At 44.1% G+C, this 9712-nt stretch overlaps 1 pseudogene; it reads left to right on the forward strand.

Moving 5' to 3' along the window:
• LOC103601022 overlaps positions 1-8559 on the forward strand; it is a 56726-nt pseudogene extending 48167 nt beyond the window's left edge.
• Positions 8560-9712: the final 1153 nt, after the last annotated feature.

The raw sequence follows: 9712 nt of genomic DNA on the forward strand, positions 1-9712 counted from the left end.
AGAGTATTCTTGGCTGGCATTCTTTGTCTTTTAGTATTTTGAATATATCATCCCATTCCTTTCTAGCTTTTAGGGTTTGTGATGAAAAGTCTGATGTTAGCCTGATTGGTGCTCCCTTATAGGTGATTTGACACTTCTCTCTTGCAGCTTTTAAGATTCTCTCTTTGTCTTTGAGTTTTGCCAATTTGAATATAACATGTCTTGGAGAAGCCCTTTTTGGGTTGAAAACATTTGGAGATCATTGAGCTTCCTGGATCTGAAGATCTGTGATTTTTCCTCTGCCTGGGAAGTTTTCTGTCACTATTTTCTTGAATATGTTTTCAATACAATCTCCTTTTTCCTCCCCTTCTGGAATACGCATGACTCAGATATTTGAGCGCTTAAGGTTTTCTAATGTCTCTCTCACGTTTTCTTTAATGTCTTTGATTCTTTTTTCTTTTTTCTTGTCTGCTTGTGTTCTTTCAATCAGTCCATTTTCAAGTTCCTGCTGGTTAAACTCTCCATTGTGTTTTTTATTTCGCTGAATAACTTCTTCAGTTCGGCAAGTTCTGCTACATTTTTTTTCAGGGCATTGATTTCCTTGTACATTTCCTCTTTCATGTCCTGTATACTTTTCCTCATTTCATCATGCTGTCTAGCTGAGTTTTCTTGTATCTCATTCAGTTTCTTTAGAATTATCACTCGAAATTCCTTGTCATTCATTTCAAGGGCTTCTTGTTCTATAGGATCTCGAATTTGAGATTTATTAACTTTTTGTGGTGTACTTTCTTTTTTTTTGTATTTCTGGTATTTTTTTTTTTTCCTTTTTGTCTTTTTTCGTGTCTGGCAATGGATCGCAACCCTCAGTGTCATGCCCGTAGCGGACCGTGACCGGCAACGGGATTGCAACCCTCAGTGTTGCACCCACACCTCGCTCAGCCAGTGAGCGGGAACCGGTCTGTATGTGGGATCCGAACCCTCGGTGGGAGTGCTGCCGCGCTCCCAAGCAGCGCACTGTAGCAGTGCGCCACGGGGCCGGACCTGGTATCTTTTTTTTTATGTTTATTCATTTTGGCAGGGGGTTTCACAGTGCACAGATTTGACCCTATTGGCTAACTAAGGTGTGGCTGTGTTTGTCAATTTGGTATGGCTACCTCAGTGACTGCTCAGTTGGCCTCTAGTGTCTTGTGTGTGTGGTTGCCTCAGGTCTTGGGCCTCTCTGGGAAGCCACCTCTCTGGTTAGCTTGGACACTGCTGGGCTGTTGGATCATGCATTGGTGGCCCAACAGGGTGTGTGTTTTCTGCCGAGTCTCCACCTCCCTAGCCGGACGTCTCCCCATTCTGTGTGTACTAGGCAGGGCTGTTGGACCTCGCAGAGGCAGCCCACAGTGTGTGTGTTTTTTGCCGAGTCTCCACCTCCCTAGCCGGATGTCTCCCCATTCTGTGTACACTAGGCAGGGCTGTTGGACCTCACAGAGGCGGCCCACATGGTGTGTGTTTTCTGCTGAGTCTCTGCCTCCCTAGCCTGATGCCTCCCCGCTCTGTGCACTCTCGACTGGGCTGGGACATGTCTTCTGCTACCCTCGTCTATCAGCGAGGCCTTCAAGCCCCTGCTCAGCACCACTGCACCCAGGAAGTCTTTCAGGTTTCTGCTAGGCGCAGATGACCGGTCACTCTGGTTGCCTTTGTAGCACTGAATAGCGCTTTCTTGGGACTTATCACCTTCCTCCTGGTATCGCAGTTATCTGTGTACTTGTCTTATCTCCCACACCGGAGTGTGAGCTCCTCGGGGGAGAAGCCCACAGCACACAGTTCCTCTTTGATTCCCCCCGGAGTGGACCGACTCTGGCGCCCACCCACAGTCAGCTCTCTGGCAGGTTCAAGCGAGCTCGGGAGTGCTCCGATCACACTTTTCCTAACCAGAAATCAGTTAGGTGTTTTTCCGAACTGATGGCTGCAGAGATGGTATCTGCCTCCTGGTAACAAGAAGTTTACTGGGGGCTGGAGCCCAGAGTGTGGTGGAGTGACAACTGGCCTGGCCCGTTCTTTCCTGTCCTCCTGACACTGGCCAGGGACTCCCCATGCCATCAGCCCTGCCAGAGAACCATGGGGGAAGTGGGATGTGAGGTTGGCCCGCAGACCCTGGGAGGCCCCGTGCCAGGGCAAGGAAGTGGGATGGCTCAGTGAGGAACTGAGCTGGGCAAGGAGGGCAGGCCTGGCCAAGCCAGCCGGCTCCTCCTTGACCCAAGGAAATGAAGGCAGCCCCGGGCCAGTGACTGACCTATTGAGGCAGGTGGAAGACGGACGGGCATCTGCCCCACAAGCAGGGCCGGGCTGGGGGTCACTCACAGAGCTGAGCTGGCCAAGTGGCTCCCTCTCTGTTTCTGCATTGTCGCCATCCCCATCCTAGCCGCTGCCTCCTTTGGCTGCTCACTCAGTCCCACGGCGCAGCTTGGGCACTCCCAGGAATCTTCTTTAATGTCGGCCCTAAACCTCGAATCTGTAGTTGCTTTTTTATAGTTGTAGATTAGTTGATCAAAGACCTATTCTTTTTTTGTTGCTCTTGGAAATGCAAATAGCACTCTGGCAGCACCGAGCACACCTTTCAGGCTCACGCTGTCTTCTGGCGCCCCCGCTCCAGAGCTGTCGCCATCTTGACTCGAAAGTAAAAGTTTTTGAGAACTCTAGTAAGAAACGGATGGGTTTGTGGAAGTGCCAATCAAGATTAAGCAAAACAAAAAGTGATTACATGAAGTTGAGTAAGTGATAAACATAATATTTTGTAACTTTCATTTATGGTACTTTACCTAAATGTCTTGTTTCCCAGATTTAAGGAAACTCCTTCTCTCTTAAGTTATCTATAACTTACAGCAATTTGCAAAAATATAATTTTGTACTGTGATGGAAACATTTTCTTTATTCCCTATTTGATTCCTAATCTCTAAAAAAAGATTTTGTACCCAATTAAAAAATGGGCAAAAGAGCTAAATAGGCATTTCTCAAAGGAAGATATAAAAATGACCAACAGACATATGAAAAAATATGCTCAACATCACTCAGCATTTGGGAAATGCAAATCAAAACCACACTGAGATACCATCTCACCCCAGTTAGGATGGCTAATATCCAAAAGACTGTGAACGATAAATGCTGGCGAGGTTGTGGAGAAAAAGGAACTCTCATACACAGTTGGTGGGACTGCAAAATCGTGCAGCCTCTATGGAAAATGGTATGGAGGTTCCTCAAACAATTGCAGATAGATCTACCATATGACCCAGCTATCCCACTGCTGGTAATATACCCAGAGGAATGGAAGTCATCGTGCCCAAGGGATACCTGTTCCCCAGTGTTCATCGCAGCACTCTTTACAATAGCTAAGAGCTGGAATCAGCCCAAATGTCCATCATCCGATGAGTGGATATGGAGAATGTGGTATGTGTATGGAATGGAATACTTCTCTGCTATAAAAAAGAATGAAATACTGCCATTTGCAACGACATGGATGGACCTAGAGAGAATTATATTAAGTGAAACAAGTCAGATACAGAGAGAGAAATATCACGTTCTCACTTATTGGTGGGAACTAAAAGTAAATAAACAAATTCACACACAGACACACACACACACACACACACACACACACACAACGGGGTGGGGGAGAAGACATAACAATTGCTATTCCTTGAAGTTGATACGACAAGCAAAGCGAAAGGACATTGTTGGGAGGGAGGTTTCGGTAATGGACCACAATAATCAACCACATTGTATTTTGACAAAATAAAATATATACAAAAATAAAGATTTTGTGAGTATCGTTATGATTTTTATGGCAATATGGTTAAATGCATAGGATCAATGGGCACCTGTATCAAACTTCCTGACCCCGCTTCACGTTGCCCTAATTTGGACTAACTGCTGTTTCATCTCTCTCCCACCAATGTGGGATATAAGTTCATGGGGTAAAGCTTTCCTATCACCAAGGGATCAGTCTACCTAGGAATGAGACCTCTCAGCACTGAGGGACCAATACAAAGAAAAATAAGACCTTGTAAGTAAGAAAATTGATTGTCAGTGCTTCATGAGGAATGTTTTGAACAAAAAAGGGGAAATGATGTCTTCTCTACTATGAGAGCAGTTCTCTAAAAGTATTCACAGCCTTGAAGGGAGGTCTCATGACTTGGATGAGACATCCTAATCAAAAGGATTGATGTAAATTCTTGAGTTTGTCAATGTACCAAGTAGTGTTTAGCTTGTTAACTCTAAGTATTGACAGTTGAAAAATAGTCACAGTGAGCAGGACTGAAGCCATGCCAGGACATAAAATCACATGGGCTGTCAAAAAATTTTAGAAAGGATACATTTTTTTTTCTTCACACACATTTCTGAGTTCCCTTTTTCCTATGGCAAGATGACATTATTTACATGGATGTGGAGTTGTTTTCAAGCCCGCCTGAGGCTGCAGAATGTAAACTCTGGGAAGCCAAGAAAGCTTCAATAAAGCTATGCTAACTCCACACCTCCAGCAGTACCTGGAGGTGACAACAAGAAGGGAAGCAGGGCCCTGGTGATACTTTGCACTGAGCAGTTCAGGCTCAGTCTCTGAGGAGGGCATTAGCTCTGCTGCTCTGAGTTCCCACAGATTGACTGCCACCCCAAAAAAACATCATGATGCTTCAAGGATACAAACCCTTGTGCCTCTACACACCTGAGCCTTCCTTGGGACCACTCAACAGTCTATGTAGAGAGTTGTGCTCCCTAGGACAGAAAGGGACTACTTCCCTGACCCATAAGGAAGCAGCTATGGAAAACTGATGGGATCTACAACCTAGCACCCTAAAAAGATTTTTGGAGCAAACTCTCTTGGGGTGAGTTGAGGCAAGAAAGAATAGGGACATGACCCAGGGAGGCTACTCATAAATATTCAGACTGAATTCACAAGAGAATGTGCACTAGGTGGGACAGGAGGGGCAGAGGTGAGTGATTAGAGAGTTTGGAAGTGGGATGGAGAGGATGGAGAAGGTCGGGGACATGTGAATCTCTCTCTAGTGGAACCTGTGCACTTTGGCAGATACCTTTGATTGGTAATAAAGCCCTGTCATGTTCCATTTCTCTGTCTCTCTCCTCCTTTCTTTTTGCCAGTCCATGAAAGATTCATCTTTTATGGATCAAGAACCTGGATATGCTGACCCATAACAAGAATACTCTTAATTTCACTTCTCATGATTTTTGACTAATTTCTCTTATCTGTAATGAGAAACTTACAGCAGGACCCTCTATGTAAATGGTATACTTAGCAACACAAGCTTTTCTCAGAAATAAAACTATGTAATATTCTTATTTCACCATGTAGGGTTATAAGTGACTTTTATGATGTCTTAAAAAGAAGTTCATGTCGAAGTTCATGAAAAAAAGGTTCATCACCTTCAAAATTAAAAAAATGTAATTGAATGTATGGGCTGAATTTATTCACTCTTTAACAAATATTCATTAATCACATACCTCATGCAAGGCACTCTGTTAGGTAGGCATACAGTACAAAAGCAGTATAGAATCAACACCCCATGGCAATCACTGAAGTCAAGATTATGAGTGGGCAAACATGAGTTAAGGCTTGTCACCTTAGAATGCACTGTTTCAACCAGCTTGATCCAGAGAGTTGATATGTTATAATGAAACTCAGCACACCAAGATCTATAGTTGTTGTTGTATTTTTTTTTCTCCCTAAGTGAACTAAAATCTCCTTGAATAAAGTGACTGCATTGTCAACCATCTATATTCATAAGCATAGCAAGATGCTTGGTTCCAAGATACTTGCTAAGTGACCATGTGGTGAGTGAACATTCATAAAAGTCAAACAGAGGAAGTTTTTCTTTATATGTTTCAATGTTCCTGTGGTCTCTGTGATGACTACTGGCCCTTCTCTAAGGATAATGGTGAATTGGTGGTAGTTTATACTATTGCACATGACAATTATAGGGGACTCTGAAAAAGCACCTTAAAAAAAAGAGAAGTCAAAGATTGAATGTGCTGGGGTGGAGAAGAGACTACATGAAGGAATATCGAAAGAACAAGAGAAGGGCAGAGTGACTGAAAAGCAGGGACAGGAGAACATTAGGTGGCACACTGGGAGCCAATAAGTTTCATGCTTTTCTTGCATGAATGAGAAAAAAAAGTTCCTGAGTGATAAAGTGACTTCTGAATGCCACAGAAGATTTGTTCCATAGCAGTTGAATTGGGGGGCGGTGGATGGATGAAAGTTGATGAAAAAGAGATAAGTTGTAAGCCAGAGAGGAAATGAGAAACTAAGGAGGAGGCCCAGGGTTTGGGCAAGGAGCAGATTTTTTTGTTCTTGTTGCGGACAGTGAGGTATTGTCTGTTGGTTAAAAAAGGAAGTCAGAATAGAGATAGTGTGTGATAAGTTTATTTAGAACAGAAACTAAAGACCAACTTTTCTGAGAGAAATCATGTCTGCAAATAAAATGCTATTTCTGGTACTTCCATTGCTGGATGTTCTAGCAGGTGGTGACAATGAAAATGGTAAGAACATTGGCAACTGCCCAGCTGTGCATGAGAGAGAGAGAGAGAGAGAGAGAGAGAGAGAGAGAGAGAGAGAGAGAGAGAGTGTATCCACTGGGTGATTTACCAGCATATATCTGAAGAGTAAGAGTTCCAGGCTGGTTCCATTCTGAGAATCCCCAACTCTAGATCCCTGGTGTCTTTTCAGGGTATTGATAAGGCCTGGGGCCCTGCAGCAGGCAAATGTCTACTAAGATAACTTTGGCTGTCTTTCTGTCCACATTCTGAGTTGCCCCACTCTGGCACTTGTTGTCCTGCATTCTATCCTCTTCTCAGTGCCTTTTTGCTCCCCATCTTATCTGTTCTTTTGCCACTGGGTTTGAGGAGCCTATCTCCTTCCATGCCATTCTCATCTCATCCTTTTACAACCATTTCTGATGCAGTATCTTGCCTCAGCATGATTGGGAGAGTTGCAGACTCACAGGTGGGACAGCATCTCTGACACCATCATTGTTCTGTGGTCCTGGTCTAAGGGCAACTTTAGCAACAAAGAGTTCATGGAAATGGAAAAGTTACACCGTGTGTACCTTGTGAGATTTTTTCAGTTGGTTCATGGCTATGCCTTTCGGTTGCAATTTAAATGTGAGTAAAAATCCTTCAATGGGGAGTGCAGAGATGGGTACGTGGGGGTATCTCAATGAATTTCTTATTCCTCTAGGAATCTGTTTCCTTTCTTTTCTGAATCTAACTCCACTTTCTCCACAATTAAACTGCAATAATATTCTTTTGGGCAGGGGCTATAAGCCAGACCCTGATACGTCAAACACTTCAAGTCTTCTGCTTTATGTGAACTCCTTTCTCATTGATTGCTGTATTGTGGCTTATTATCCTCTCTTAGAGGTATCCTCTGTCCACCCTTTTCTCTGGCCTCCAACCAGATACCTTAAATTTCCTCATGCTTTGATTGACTTTTTAATGTGATTTTCTCCTACCTCCAATCTCCTCAACAGTCTTTGTCTGCACATTCATTGTAACCCATGCATTCCATTCCCCGTAGGCTGTTATAATCCCAGCCTTCTCACACTAAAGTTCTTCCTTGCCAACACCATTGACATCACATCCTTTCAATAATTTTAACTCTTTTTTATGTTATTCATCTTTTCCATCACCTCCAACCCCAATTCCCCTTTCTATGAAACTCTGATTATACTAAAACTTAGTTCCATTCCCTCAAATCCCCAAACTTCTCACTTCTGCTTCTCTCCTCTTTTGTTTCCACTCATTTTATTTTATTTTTTTACTCCTTCTTTCCTCTCATTAATAACCCTTCTTCCCCAGATCCTTTTAAGGTGCAGGTGATACAAGGTGGTGAGCTGCATCTAAGGGGGTTCTCAGTAGGCTTCCTGAAGGGAGCTTATCAAGGATCAAATTTCCTAAGCTTCCAGAACAATTCATGTCTGCCATCCTGAAAAGGTGGAAGTAGTGCCCAGCGTGTTTGCCGAGTACTCAATCAGTTCCAACATGAGAAGGAAATAGCATAGGAACTCCTCAGTGACACCTGCCCACAGTTCATCTTGGTTTTCTTGATGCAGGGAAGGCAGATCTCCAGCAACAAGATCAGTTCTGCTCCCTCCCCACAGTAATTTTCTATTCTGAGGTTATACTTTCTCATCATCCTTTCAAATTTAAGATTAGAAGAAGCCTCCCAGAAGTGGAAAAGATGTGTCTATCCAAACTGATATGGAGATATCAACCTAAGTCTGTTTCAGGAACCTTGTCTGAATATCTTTCTGTTTTTTTGCAGTGAGGCCTGAGGCCTGGCTGTCCAGTGGCCCCAGTCCTGTACCTGACCATCTTTCGCTGGTGTGCCATGTCACAGGATTCTACCCAATGCCTGTGTGGGTGATGTGGACGCAGGGTGAGCAGGAGCAGCTGGGAACTTGGCAAGGTGACCTCTTGCCCAATGCTGATGAGACATGGTATCTCTGAGTATCCCTGGATGTGGCAGCTGGGGAGGCAGCTGGCCTGTCATGCCTGGTGAAGCACAGAAGTCTAGGAGTCTAGGACATCAACTTCTACTGGGGTGAGAAGGAACTCAGGCCTAGGCTTCAAATGGGAGCAGGAGGCTCCCAGGCAGAGCATCAGGGCTAGCCAAAAATAGTGATTTTAGGGTTTGTACATCCCAAAGGAAGAAAAATCGTGTAGGCTGGACATACCCCTATTTCCTCACCCCATGCATACAAGAGTTCCCCTTCTACCCCTGGGATACTACCCCTGGCCAAGGTAGTTACACACAGAAAGGCATATCCCCTTTAAGAAAAACAGAAGGCTGGAGGGACCAGGTTCCCTAAGTAAATGAATTAGCACCTGGCACCAAGAAGGTAGCGAGTAGATTAACTTATGTACTTAACCAGATCTCCCATAGGCTCTGAGTTATGTGAGCTAACTGAGGGTCTGCACGTAAGTCTGAAAAAGATTTACATCCCTCCTCTGATCTGTTCATATATCATTGTTGTGTGTCCCCCATGGTGACACAGATTTCTGACCAATGGCCACCTCAGTATATCTCATAAGTCTGATAAACCAATGTTTCTACCTATTTCACCTCAGGTTGATTTCTCTGGAATAGATAAACATTTCATGAACGCCCTTTCAGATTTGGGGCTCTCACATTACAAATAGGTAATGCAAAGAAAAGAAGCGTTGATTATGAGGGGCCTGTACATGCACGTGCAGGTGGAGAGTTAAATGAAGGATTCATATCTGAGGACAGAGGAGAGAAGAAATAGAAAAGAAGTATACTGATGAGTTCGACACTCAAATGGGCATAAGAAGGCCAGGGAGATGCAGTAAAACAGGGCATGAATGGGGAAAATGGAGTGAATTTGAAATAACATTCTTGGTGTCCACCCAAATCCACAAAACATCACAAATCCACGGGCTTGATCTTCTTGGCAGTGATATTCCTTCTGGCTCTTCCGACAGGTCTTGCATTTTATTTTTGGAAGTGCTGGTGAGTTCTTTGTGTCCACTTTTCTTGCTCTTCCTCCTCCCCCACTTGTCTTCCCATGCTTTTTTGTTTTGCTCTGCCCAGTCCCCCTCCCTCTCACTCCTCAGTTCTCACCTCTACCTTCTGCAGAGTGACTCCATCTCTGTTCTCATACATCACATACAGGGCACACTGGAAGCCTTCTCTCCATTCTTCTTCCACTGGAAT

Source organism: Galeopterus variegatus, unplaced genomic scaffold (assembly GCF_000696425.1).
Source record: "Galeopterus variegatus unplaced genomic scaffold, G_variegatus-3.0.2 Scaffold3555, whole genome shotgun sequence".
In the NCBI taxonomy this organism is placed as follows: domain Eukaryota; kingdom Metazoa; phylum Chordata; class Mammalia; order Dermoptera; family Cynocephalidae; genus Galeopterus; species Galeopterus variegatus.